The sequence below is a fragment of the Schistocerca nitens genome, chromosome 5, assembly GCF_023898315.1.
Source record: "Schistocerca nitens isolate TAMUIC-IGC-003100 chromosome 5, iqSchNite1.1, whole genome shotgun sequence".
In the NCBI taxonomy this organism is placed as follows: domain Eukaryota; kingdom Metazoa; phylum Arthropoda; class Insecta; order Orthoptera; family Acrididae; genus Schistocerca; species Schistocerca nitens.
In genome coordinates this window covers 629,370,087-629,383,931 of record NC_064618.1, presented here as the reverse complement: position 1 = coordinate 629,383,931, position 13,845 = coordinate 629,370,087, and the positions used below count along the sequence as shown (strand labels likewise).

Here is a 13,845-nt window from a genome sequence, read left to right as displayed (position 1 = left end):
TTCAGAAGGTTCATGACCTGGCCTCATTCCCTAAAAAGGAATGGGAAAAAAGGAATATTGGCAGGGATTGTTTTGTAATGTTAGTTGTAATGTTTTCTTTCTCTTCTAACTGTGAAAATTGAATGATGTTGAGTGTGCTGTATTCGAGCAAATTCAGATATTCCACACTTTCTACAAGAAAGAGTAGGTACTAATGGTACAACTAAATGATTTACTTGCCAGATTATCTCATAGTAATTGTTAATTCATTGTAGTTAATTGACAACCAGGCTCTTCAGGTCCATGGCTTTTTTACTAGATTCAGTTACAAATAATGACCTCTATCTTTGGTTAAGGCTTCAACAAATACAACACATATTTTTTTATTCATATTAACATATTTCTTCTAGTCGCTCTCTAACCAGTCTTATGTACAACTCATCCCAGTCAAAACCATTTCACATCTGCCTTTGCAAGATGTGGGTTTGCCAGAGACAGTGTGATGAACAGGGATGTTACATATTAGAGATTTTAAAAAGTTATTAAAAATTTTTAAAAATAAATTTGGTATACAAAGTCACTTCGAAATGTTTTATTAGAAAAATTATGCAATTTCTCATTATATCTCTTTATCTTGATGAAGGCTTACAAGTTCATATTCAGCAATTAAAGGATTAGTAATGAAATTAAAATATTTTGTTTTACTTCCTTTAAAGATGATCCACAAAAAGATTTTCCCAGTACTGCAACCATATGAGGTGAGCAGAAAGTCCCTTTACACATACAGTTCCTTCATTGTAAGTTTGATAACATTTCCAGTTACTTGTCCCAAAGTCCATGTGTGCACCATCATTACTCATGCACAGCTTGATAAGCCTCAGGTGGTTTAAGTCATCATCCTTTAGTTCATTGATGCCATTGGATGGAATGCTAGCAGCCATAAGTAGATTTTCATGTAAATTTGCATTGTGCTCCTTTTTATTCAAAGTTCTACAGCACACACTGTGATCAACTTGCAGGGTGAACGCATCACTGACTCACCAACATCAGAAAATGTTTCCTTTGGGTTGGTGGACAACCAGAGCAGGGGACATCTGAAACCTCCTAGGCAAAAAGCTTTCTCCTCCCACGTGATCAAAACCAACTTAATGGATCCTTACTGAACTGTTCACAAAACCTATCTTTCACTTGTGTCATATTTTCGCTTTGTGCTTCCATTCATGGATCCACACACAAGTTTCTAGAAGCTCCTCCAAAGTGAAATCATTGGTGTCTGCCAATGTTCTTCACCAAACACAGAAAGGTGAACAGTGAACTGTCCAATTCAAAGACTTTATTCTCCTCCTTGAGAAGTCATGTCGCAGATACATGGCAATCACATTGCAGTCCATGTGAGGAGCAGTGCTACCATATCAGTGATCAGGATGGGAGATTCAATCTTAACTATCTTACCATCTTAGCACCTGAGTCACTGTGCAGTCTGGAAGGATGCAGGTTATTTGAGATCATGAATTAATTTCAGTCCTTTTGTTATTGGCCTTGTCTCAAGGGAGCATCCCCATTTCTGTAATTTTGTTTGTACTCACATTTTAACTCACGACAGTTGAAATGTATGACTCATTTTTATCGGTTTTAAAAATTGTTTGGTTGAGCGATGATGAAAAATGTAAACTGATAGAGGTACATGATTTTAACTCTTCAGTTAAGATTTCTAAGTTCCCAGCTATTGTTAAGTTGGTAAAGTTTACTTTTACAATCAGTCACAAAATTTTCACTCCTATGTTTTTCTTGGGACCATTTCTTGATAGTTTCATTCCAGGTACTTCACATTTTCTAAATATGCGTTAAGAGTTTCTTGTAGACAAAGTCACATTATTTCTTGCAGATGTCAAAGTGCATCTTTTGTTTGCTTTCAGATAATCCTTCTGCATCAGTAGTCGTTATGTTTCCTTATGGTTCTAAAATGGTCTCTGTCAGCTGCATCTGAAATGAGAGCTGGTTATGAACCGTCTGCTGCTTGTGATAGATTATTTCATCAGAGCCAAATGCATAATGTTACATTACTTCATAGTGTATACTAAACAAAATATTTCAGAATTTTTTTTTTTTTTTTTTTTCATTTGAAAAGAAACAGTATCTATCTACATGTTGCTGTCTTCTTATCACCAGCATTTGCCATGTTCTTTATGAAATGCTACTGACTCAATAATGAATAAAGCTATGCTCAGATCAAAGGCAGCATTGTTTTTCTCATCGACTTCTCCATTTGTTTCATATGTCACATAACCACCATTCCATTTCTTGCATCCAAGATGACAGCTTCTAAAAGACTGCCATACTGGTAACATAGTCTCAAAGGTTTTTCCACCTCTCCCTTCTCATAATACTCTGCTTTAAATTTCTGTTCAACCACATATATTTTTTAGAAGGATGGTTCAATATTGACCGTCCTGTATATGTAAGTACCACAGTTTCCTTTTTACTTCATCAAAATAATTGAAAATTGAGACATGAAAGAGCAATTAGGCAATGAGATTCCATGTCGCAAACACTATTATCAACGTTTGTAGATGAAATTTTCAGATCTCTGAAATGGTAAATAGAACCAGAAATATATATTAATGGGTCATAATCTGAACCAAATTGGCTTTACTGAGAACAGTGCACTACTTGCCTGTAGTGCAGATAAACATCAACTAGTGGAGGAACACTAAGGCTAGCTTTACAGTAGGCTCAAAAATAGGGTATAATAAGCTCAAAATAATAAACAACAAACACATCAAAAAGAAAACTATAAGACCCAGCAATGAATTCATAAAGCCAGGTGTGATGGGTTTTCATAAGTAAGGTAACTGACAAATGGGTGGAAACAAAAGAAATAAAGATAAGAATAGATATAGTTGGAGTGTCCATGACAAGGGTTCAGTTCATGACTAATTTCTTGTGAAATATTTCAGCACTTCTGTTTCTTTCAGACCTACTTTTTCTTTCAGACCTACAGTAATAACCCATCAGCTACAACTAATAATTAGAAGACACAAGAGTGAGGAGTGTGGGAGTTTGAAGTTGTGGACAGGGAAATATATGTGTGTTCTTCTACAAAAATCTCCATTTTAATTTACTCAAACTTCTGTTGAAGGGAATACTTCTAATTTGTGAAGATTTAAGTTGTTTTTTAACTAGTTGTATTCAATGAAGAAAGGAAATGATCATGAGGTATTATTGGCCGGGAGACCCCGCCTGGTGTTGTCTGGCCACATGGTGCAAGTCTTTCTATTAGATGCCACTTTGGCAACTTGGGCTTCAATATTCAGTGATAAGCAAGCCTGATTGCCACACCTGAGAGAAGTAAGGGCCCAGTCTCTCAGTGTATTAAAGGTCTTAAAATTCATTAGCCATTTTATGACCAAAAAGATATCTTTTGACAACAGCAGAATTTGTGGAGCTGCATCATGTCAATAGAGACAGCTAAAGAAGTCATTGGGATTACCCTGAAACAGCTGCAACATTCTGCCACTGTCAAAACTGAATTACTGCACAATACTCCATTTTATTTCTTCTAGCAGCATAAATGGAGCTGTTGCAAAGGGATTTAAATTTATACTTGGACTGCAGGCATGTACCTACAAGCAAATAACAAATTAAGTATGTAACTATTTTTTAAGGTATTATTAAATCTTTGTGACAAGCCCCTGAAAGAGAATTTAGTTTTCTGTAGAAATGAACTACCAGTGTTAATGTGCCTCCCAATGCTGCTAACATCTCTGGTCTGAAAGGAATGGTTTTGTGCCATCTGATCAGAAATATTGCCCTATTACCCATTATTTCGAAAAAGTTGTAAGATACCCATTACAGTAACTGACCATGTGTTCATACGTGAAGCAAACATTTACGAATTTATGTACATAACAGCTAGACTACCGTATTTACTCGAATCTAAGCCGCACTTTTTTTCTGGTTTTTGTAATCCAAAAAACCGCCTGCGGCTTAGAATCGAGTGCAAAGCAAGCGGAAATTCTGAAAAAAAGTTGGTGGGTGCCGCCACAACTTACTTCTGCCGTCGAATATATGTAGCGCTACACAGGCATGCTTTCTAGGCACAAAGATAAATACTGGCGCCAAAACCTCTGCGTCAGTAAATAAATTAAAAACAAAAAAGGGTGGAAGACGAGCTGTTTTCTCCGCCCCGAGTTTCGACCACTGCATTTTCATACATTATCCAATGAAGTAAATACAAATTCCGTATTGTTCATCTTCGAATGTAGCAGCATTTCAATGTACTACGAAAATCCGACTGGCAAGACTGTTTGGGATGTTTGTCATTATGGCCAACTCTACGTTCTGAATTTTTTCCTATCTGTGAGAAGAGATGGTTGCTAATAGGAACTTTTATAAATTGTGAATCACATGCAATATTCCCGTCACCATAAGAATAATAGGCATATAAACATTTTGCCATGTATTGTTTCATGTTTGCTGCTATCTCATTTAAATCCTGTCTGCCTAATGAATTGCGAAACTAGAGTGAGACAGCAGCAAACGCGAAAGAATATACATATCATTTCATGTTTATATTTGTATTATTCTTATGCTTAATTGTGATACAGTCAGAAATGAAGCACGGCAATTGACTATATTTTTAAATCTAAGATGAGTCTAATTTCTGGATAGAATGTAATGTACTAAAGAGGCGCCTGCAAAGACTTTCAAATGGAGAAAAATTTTCGCTAAACTCTCTTTCAGAACATCTTCTATCATACGCAGTCTATTATTTGGTTCTTGTTGATCATTATCAAAGAAAGCAGCAGTGTAAGTAACAACAAATAGCAGTTTCTTGCCATTGTTTCGCTAATGAGACGATTCCTCTCCCTTTTTTTAAAATTGTAAGCGGCGGTAGCGCGCACAAAAGCAAGCCATTCCGCGAGCGGCGACAGGCCGTAAACACGCACTATCAGAATGCGACAAACAATGCATGACACAGTACAGTAATGCATTTTCAGCTTAAGGTGACTTAAAAACCTATAACAAAGAAAACTGCGCTTATCAGATCAAAGAAAAATAAGCAATCAATTCAAAGCAGACGAAACACGTGGTAAAGGAAGGGTACCCGTATAAATACGGACGGAGCGCCTGACGCATAGCAATGACTACCTGGTAAAGCTTAACTGCTAAGCTTACGACTCGAACCAAACTCCTGTAGCTGTATCGTCATTCATTCGACCTAAATTGTCTCATATTACAATGGACCTACTTTGTTTCGATTTGGAGATGCGGCCTATAATTTTTCTCTCCCCTTGATTTTCGAGTCTCAAATTTCAGGTGCAGCTTAGATTCGGCGATATATATATATATATATATATATATATATATATATATATATATATATATAGGGAAACATTCCACGTAGGAAAAATATATCTAAAAACAAAGATGATGTGACTTACCAAATGAAAGTGCTGGCAGGTCGACAGACACACAAACGAACACAAACATACACACAAAATTCAAGCTTTCGCAACAAACTGTTGCCTCATCAGGAAAGAGGGAAGGAGAGGGAAAGACGAAAGGATGTGGGTTTTAAGGGAGAGGGTAAGGAGTCATTCCAATCCCGGGAGCGGAAAGACTTACCTTAGGGGGAAAAAAGGACGGGTATACACACGCACACACACACACACATATCCATCCACACATATACAGACACAAGCAGACATATTTAAAGACAAAGAGTTTGGGCGGAGATGTCAGTCGAGGCAGAAGTGAAGAAGCAAAGATGATGATGAATGACAGGTGAGGTACGAGTGGCGGCAACTTGAAATTAGCGGAGATTGAGGCCTGGTGGGTAACGGGAAGAGAGGATATATTGAAGAGCCAGTTCCCATCTCCGGAGTTCGGATAGGTTGGTGTTGGTGGGAAGTATCCAGATAACCTGGACGGTGTAACACTGTGCCAAGATGTGCTGGCCGTGCACCAAGGCATGTTTAGCCACAGGGTGATCCTCATACCCAACAAACACTGTCTGCCTGTGTCCGTTCATGCGAATGGACAGTTTGTTGCTGGTCATTCCCACATAGAATGCATCACAGTGTAGGCAGGTCAGTTGGTAAATCACGTGGGTGCTTTCACATGTGGCTCTGCCTTTGATCGTGTACACCAGGCCTCAATCTCCGCTAATTTCAAGTTGCCGCCACTCGTACCTCACCTGTCATTCAACATCATCTTTGCCTCTTCACTTCTGCCTCGACTGACATCTCTGCCCAAACTCTTTGTGTTTAAATATGTCTGCTTGTAAGATGTCTGCTTGTGTCTGTATATGTGTGGATGGATATGTGTGTGTGTGTGTGTGTGTGTGTGTGTGTGTGTGTGTGTGTGTACCCGTCCTTTTTTCCCCCTAAGGTAAGTCTTTCCGCTCCCGGGATTGGAATGACTCCTTACCCTCTCCCCTAAAACCCACATCCTTTCGTCTTTCCCTCTCCTTCCCTCTTTCCTGATGAAGCAACAGTTTGTTGCGAAAGCTTGAATTTTGTGTGTGTGTTTGTGTTTGTTTGTGTGTCTATCGACCTGCCAGCGCTTTCATTCGGTAAGTCACATTATCTTTGTTTTTAGATATATTTTTCCCACGTGGAATGTTTCCCTCTATTATATTGATATCAGTAATTTGAACCCAACAATTACGTTTGTTATTGTCACTGTTGCATTTCGAAATCTTTTCTGTTACGTTTGTTATTGTCACTGTTGCATTTCGAAATCTTTTCTGTCGTCTTATTTTCTCTTTCTGTTTTTGCCAGTAGTTTCACTTTGTATTCACCTTCTCCTTTTTACCGTAATCTGCTATACAATTTTATCCCGCCTATATATACTCAATAATACGTAACCCACTTCCAAACCAAAAAAAAAATTTTTGCCCCTTTCAACACTACCGCCGCTATAAAATCCACCATTTCTAGTTCACAAACAGTTCCTTCCACCTTTTAAACAACCATTTCGGCTTGTTCTAATATCTTTTGCTTTATTTCCATTTTTCGCACATCACTGATAATTTTTATCCGCTTCCCACAGGTTTTAACGTCATTATTTCTTCGTCAGACAATTGTTAGCCTTATTTTCATAATCTGCCACCACAAAACCACTCCTTTTAATATATTACATGCAGTTTTTCGAAATTTTCCCGAATTTCTCCGTCCTTTAACGTGGTTTGGCGGCAACACAGCCACCTAACCTTTGTGCACTTCGTTGTCTACCAACCCAAGTCCAACATAGCCCAGCTGTAACCAACACCTTCTTGCCTTTTTTCACACCAGATCTCCAGTTACTTTCCAGTTCACCTTTATCTCTCCCCATATATTTTTATTTTCATTTTCATTTCAGCCTCATTTTACACTTTCCACCTTCTAATACCATGTCACCCTCACAACACCCCCACAACGACCCCATTAAGTTTTATTTACATTCCCTCCGCAAACATGCCTTCGCCCTAGCCAGATTACGCTCCCATATTCTATTTTCTCAGGCTTATCTGACATTTGGCATTACCCCCAAAGGCCTCTCACTTAAAGTTCCCATCTCTGGCTGCAACCCCTCTTTCCATCAGTCCCTATACCAGTTCCAAAACGAACAATCCATTGCCCTCACCCACCTAATCCTTCACCTACACATCAACTCAGCCAATGAACACACCCGTCAACTCCTATCCTTAATAAAAGTCCTTAATCTTTCCTCTCCCACATCCACACCGGCTGTTCAGAGCATCCTCCTACAGGCCAACCGTAAATTAGAACAGCATGCCACCCTCCACCTCAAAAAACTATCCAATCTCCTGGTTTCCCACCTCCGGAAAGGCAACTCACTCACCCTTCACAACCTTTCCAGCAAACCTCAACCTCCTCTCATTGCACACAAACCCAGTCTCTCCCATCTACTCAATCTCCCACTTCCAGCTCCACTCCCTCCAAAACCTCAAAATTCCAATCAACACAATCTGGAACCACAACACCCTAATTCAGTAGTTAACCTTTCCTCCAAACCTCTCTCCCAATCCGAAACCTCTGTCCTATCCAAAGGCCTCACCTTCAGCCCCACTCCCAGATTCAACCAAACAGCCCTCGTCAAAGATTTACTGTCCTACACTCGTACTCTCTGCTGGAAATATCACTTTGCCATGAAGAAAAATGATCCTAATCCTACTCCTAATGATCCAACTCCCCAAGACACCATCCAAATTGAACCCTGCCTGGAACAGTTCCGTCCTCCGTCGCAGTGGGACCCACCTCCTCTTCCTCAAAATCACCCTCTCCAAACCTTCCAGGAATTTCTGACTTCCAGCCTTGCATCTCAATCCTTCTTAAAAAACCTTAATCCTACTCCCAACATCACCACTTCTGAAGCCCAGGCTATCCGTGATCTGAAGGCTGACCGATCCATCGTCATTCTTCCGGCGGACAAGGGTTCCACGACCGTGGTACTTGATCGTCGGGAGTATGTGGCTGAGGGACTGCGTCAGCTTTCAGACAACACCACATACAAAGTTTGCCAAGGTAACCCCATTCCCGATGTCCAGGCGGAGCTTCAAGGAATCCTCAGAACCTTAGGCCCCCTGCAAAACCTTTCACCTGACTCCATCAACCTCCTGACCCCACCGACACCCCGCACCCCTACCTTCTACCTTCTTCCTAAAATCCACAAACCCAATCATCCCGGCCGCCCCATTGTAGCTGGTTACCAAGCCCCCACAGAACGTATCTCTGCCTACGTAGATCAACACCTTCAACCCATTACATGCAGTCTCCCATCCTTCATCAAAGACACCAACCACTTTCTCGAACGCCTGGAATCCTTACCCAATCTGTTACCCCCGGAAACCATCCTTGTAACCATTGATGCCACTCCCTTATACACAAATATTCCGCACGTCCAGGGCCTCGCTGCGATGGAGCATTTCCTTTCACGCCGATCACCTGCCACCCTACCTAAAACCTCTTTCCTCATCACCTTAGCCAGCTTCATCCTGACCCACAACTTCTTCACTTTTGAAGGCCAGACATACCAACAATTAAAGGGAACAGCCATGGGTACCAGGATGGCCCCCTCGTACGCCAACCTATTCATGGGTCGCTTAGAGGAAGCCTTCTTGGTTACCCAGGCCTGCCAACCCAAAGTTTGGTACAGATTTATTGATGACATCTTCATGATCTGGACTCACAGTGAAGAAGAACTCCAGAATTTCCTCTCCAACCTCAACTCTTTTGGTTCCATCAGATTCACCTGGTCCTACTCCAAATCCCATGCCACTTTCCTTGACGTTGACCTCCACCTGTCCAATGGCCAGCTTCACACGTCCGTCCACATCAAACCCACCAACAAGCAACAGTACCTCCATTATGACAGCTGCCACCCATTCCACATCAAACGGTCCCGTACCTACAGCCTAGGCCTTCGTGGCAAACGAATCTGCTCCAGTCCGGAATCCCTGAACCATTACACCCACAACCTGACAACAGCTTTCACATCTCGCAACTACCCTCCCGACCTGGTACAGAAGCAAATAACCAGAGCCACCTCCTCATCCCCTCGAACCCAGAATCCCCCACAGAAGAACCACAAAAGTGCCCCACTTGTGACAGGATACTTTCCGGGACTGGACCAGACTCTGAATGTGGCTCTCCAGCAGGGATACGACTTCCTCAAATCCTGCCCTGAAATGAGATCCATCCTTCATGAAATCCTCCCCACTCCACCAAGAGTGTCTTTCCACGTCCACCTAACCTTCGTAACCTGTTAGTTCATCCCTATGAAATCCCCAAACCACCTTCCCTACCCTCTGGCTCCTATCCTTGTAACCGCCCCCGGTGTAAAACCTGTCCCATGCACCCTCCCACCACCACTACTCCAGTCCTGTAACCCGGAAGGTGTACACGATCAAAGGCAGAGCCACATGTGAAAGCACCCACGTGATTTACCAACTGACCTGCCTACACTGTGATGCATTCTATGTGGGAATGACCAGCAACAAACTGTCCATTCGCATGAATGGACACAGGCAGACAGTGTTTGTTGGTAATGAGGATCACCCTGTGGCTAAACATGCCTTGGTGCACGGCCAGCACATCTTGGCACAGTGTTACACCGTCCGGGTTATCTGAATACTTCCCACCAACACCAACCTATCCGAACTCCGGAGATGGGAACTTGCTCTTCAATATATCCTCTCTTCCCGTTACCCACCAGGCCTCAATCTCCGCTAATTTCAAGTTGCCGCCACTCGTACCTCACCTGTCATTCAACATCATCTTTGCCTCTTCACTTCTGCCTCGACTGACATCTCTGCCCAAACTCTTTGTCTTTAAATATGTCTGCTTGTGAGATGTCTGCTTGTGTCTGTATACGTGTGGATGGATATGTGTGTGTGTGTGTGTGTGTGCGAGTGTATACCCGTCCTTTTTTCCCCCTAAGGTAAGTCTTTCCGCTCCCGGGATTGGAATGACTCCTTACCCTCTCCCCTAAAACCCACATCCTTTCGTCTTTCCCTCTCCTTCCCTTTTTCCTGATGAGGCAACAGTTTGTTGCGAAAGCTTGAATTTTGTGTGTGTGTGTGTGTGTGTGTGTGTGTGTGTTTGTGTGTCTATCGACCTGCCAGCGCTTTCGTTCGGTAAGTCACATCATCTTTGTTTTTAGATATATTTTTCCCACGTGGAATGTTTCCCTCTATTATATTGATATCAGTAATTTGAACCCAACAATTTATATATATATATAATTATTATTATTATTTCCCCCCCCCCCCCCCCTTGATCTCGAGTATCATTTTTCAGGTGCGGCTTAGATTCAAGTAAATACGGTAATGGTGTTGCCAGGATGCAGTTGACTTTTTGTTGTGTCTCCACAAATAAATTAAACTTTCTGGTAAAAAGTGAAAGAAAAGTTGACAAATATCCAAGAAGTGGATGTTATTTGAGTAATACAACTATTTTCCCAGCCATATCTTGAAAATGACACAAAATAAAGTTCTTAGTTTAGTTGTTTTTGAATGAGTCACCTCTTTCCTCATGTCTACCACAGTATGTTTATGCGAATGACTTTGTTTTGTTTTTAAAGAAGTGTGCAGATTAGAGAAAGCATGCAGGATGTTTTATATAAAATCAAAAAAGGAGGGCTACCAACGAAGCATGCAACCTTCTGTAACTGTGTAATAAAATTTCATATTTTGGCCCCTGTTTCCACCAGGCATATTCCAAAATGTCAAATTACTTTCCTTTTCTGTCCATGTTTGAGGCGAAACTGTAAACCGTAAACAGAGCAAGAATTGTCATAAGCTGTGCATTGACGACATCTCAATAATGAAAACCAGATAGTCTAGAACATAAGGAGGGTTGTTGTAAGCATTCAACATTCTGATCACCCGCTTGGCCTCTGTGTTAGAGGCTGGTAGGAAGTGGCCAGTGGCCAGATGCTCAGTGCTATTCCAGTGACAGAAGGCCACAAAATGCAACTATGTGAATTTAGGGTGCATTGTCAGACACCATTGTGTTGCAGGGGAGGCAAGGGTGGTAGCACAAGGGGTTGTTGATGACATTCCTGTCACAAAGGGGAAATTGAAGAGTGTGTCCACCACCAACAACCGCAAAGCTCTCTGAAATGGCCCAGCAAAATTAATGTGCAGATCTCCCATTGGTGGTTGAGTGTGGCCATGGAGAGAAATGTTGTGCTGGGACCATGTGGTATGAGGGTAATTCCATAAATCATGTCAACTGTGGTATATCTTTCAGTAATCCAACAACATGAGAATTCCATGACATGTATTGAACTTGTATAGCAGTATGTATCTGAACACCAATATAAAATAGGGTTCCAGTACAGGAGGTCATGGTAAAGATTGAAAAGAAACACATGGATTGGAGCTCTGTGTAAATTTATTGTGCACGAGTACAGATGGAACAAAAATGAATCAAAATCAACTACTGTGCTTCAAAACAGTCCTCCAGTGCATACACACAGCATTGACAGCGATGGGGAGGGTTTTGAATGCCATTGGCACTACCATCAGTGTATGCCACTGCTTGCCGAAATGCCATGAGGACATTAGCCCTGTTTGCAAAGTGCCTTCCACAAAATGTTTTCTTCAGTTGTGGAGTGTTGTCGATGTCGCGTGAATTGTGGTATGGTGAGTAGGGTGGGTGGAGCAGCTATGTTGTAGCTGAGCCACCTTCGCAATGAGAGTTTCAGTCATTGAAAACGAGCTGTCCATGCATGTAGTTGCACTCTGTCAGTTGATTTTGCCAATGTTTGCTGTGGGCTCCAGAATGTGTTAACTATGATTACAGTGATGCCATACATTCGCACGACATACCATAGTTGCCCTGACTTAGAGAATGACCTTCGTGTATGGAGCAGGCAGGGTAGCAGTGGCATGTGTGTTCAATTTCAGCATCAATACCAGCCAACATATATGCCACCTTCGTGCACATTATTCTCCATTGCAAGGAATGAAGTAGCTGGAGGATGCAGGGCCAGAGTGGGGACAAATGACTATTTGGCTTTTAGAGTCTTTTGTGGCCATCGATAAGTATCTGTTGGTTGCACTGAGCCTGTGTCTCATCACTAAATAGTTACTAAATTTCTGGTCTACTTGTTTTGTTAGATGCTCCTTCCACCCTGACTGCACTGCTGACAAAACTCTTTGCAGAACTAGGTTGCGGGCAGATGCTGTAACTACCTTGCATGCTGTCAGCAGTAATTCAGCCACAGTTTGTTGCAAATGTTTGTGGGGTGCAAAACAGACCTTTTTCCTGGCATTAACACTGTGCGTCAGGGCCAGTGAGAAGATAGGACAGGGCATCTGTGTGGTACGTTGGGCAGTGTGGTGAAGGTAGATTTCATAGTTACGAAAACAATGCCCACTGCTGCAGATGCTGCTCTGTCTTTTCTGGGAGCTTAGACCTATGCACAAAAATTGATATAAGTAAATGTTTTGTTCTACAACCTAAAGAAAGTTGTAGATAAGCATCTACTAATCACTTTTTGAATAGTATAAAGATATGTCTAGTTTCAAGGCATAGATTGAGATCAGTGTTTGACTGAGTATCAACAGTTACCTTAAAATAACTGCAAATGCTGAAGCTATTTAGGTTTTATAATGACAACCATAATCATCACCCATCAACTGTTTGAGACACAAAAAATTACACTTACTTCCTGAAGTCATAGGAGCTAGGTTTGAACAGCATATCTAAAAGCAAATACACTCATGCTCATAAATTAAGGATAATGCTGTTACATAGTGAAACAACGCTCTGGTGGGCAGTTTGCGGGTTTAAATCGCCTTGGGGTATGACCATGCGGTGCATTTGACGTGCGGTCGCCGCAGGGTGGTGCTGGTAGCAGTCCACATATGCAGAGGTGTGTTAGTGCATGTCAGAGCACGGTGCAGCAAGTAAGTGTGCAGACGTTTTCAGACATTCTAATAGTGACTGTGCGTTGAAAATGACTGAAAGAACACACATTGATGACATTATGAGGGGTAGAATACTAGGGCAACTGGAGGCTGGTCAAACACAGCAGGTCATAGCACGGGCCATAAAGTGCAGGGTGTATACGACCCGGGACAACTGGAAGATCCGGGAAAAACCCGGGCATTTTTTCATCTGGGAGAAAATCGGGATAAACCTGGGAATTTTTCAGAATTCCGGGAATTTTTCATTGTTTTAGTTTTCAGTTAAATTTTTGTGATTTTGACGGGTAAGAACCAATACTCTAACAAAGGATATTACTGTATCCCGCTTCTGCAGTATAATACTGCAGCAACAAAACATGAACGGGGAAAAAATAAATAAATAAATAAAACTTAAGTCGCAAAAGAAATACGCCATATACAAC

General features: G+C 41.5%; 1 protein-coding gene across 3 annotated transcripts in view; it reads left to right on the top strand.

Annotated features, from left to right (window-relative positions):
- The window catches only part of LOC126259327 (uncharacterized), a 233,219-nt gene that overhangs the window by 148,632 nt on the left and 70,742 nt on the right, over window positions 1–13,845 (top strand). The window lies entirely within an intron of this gene.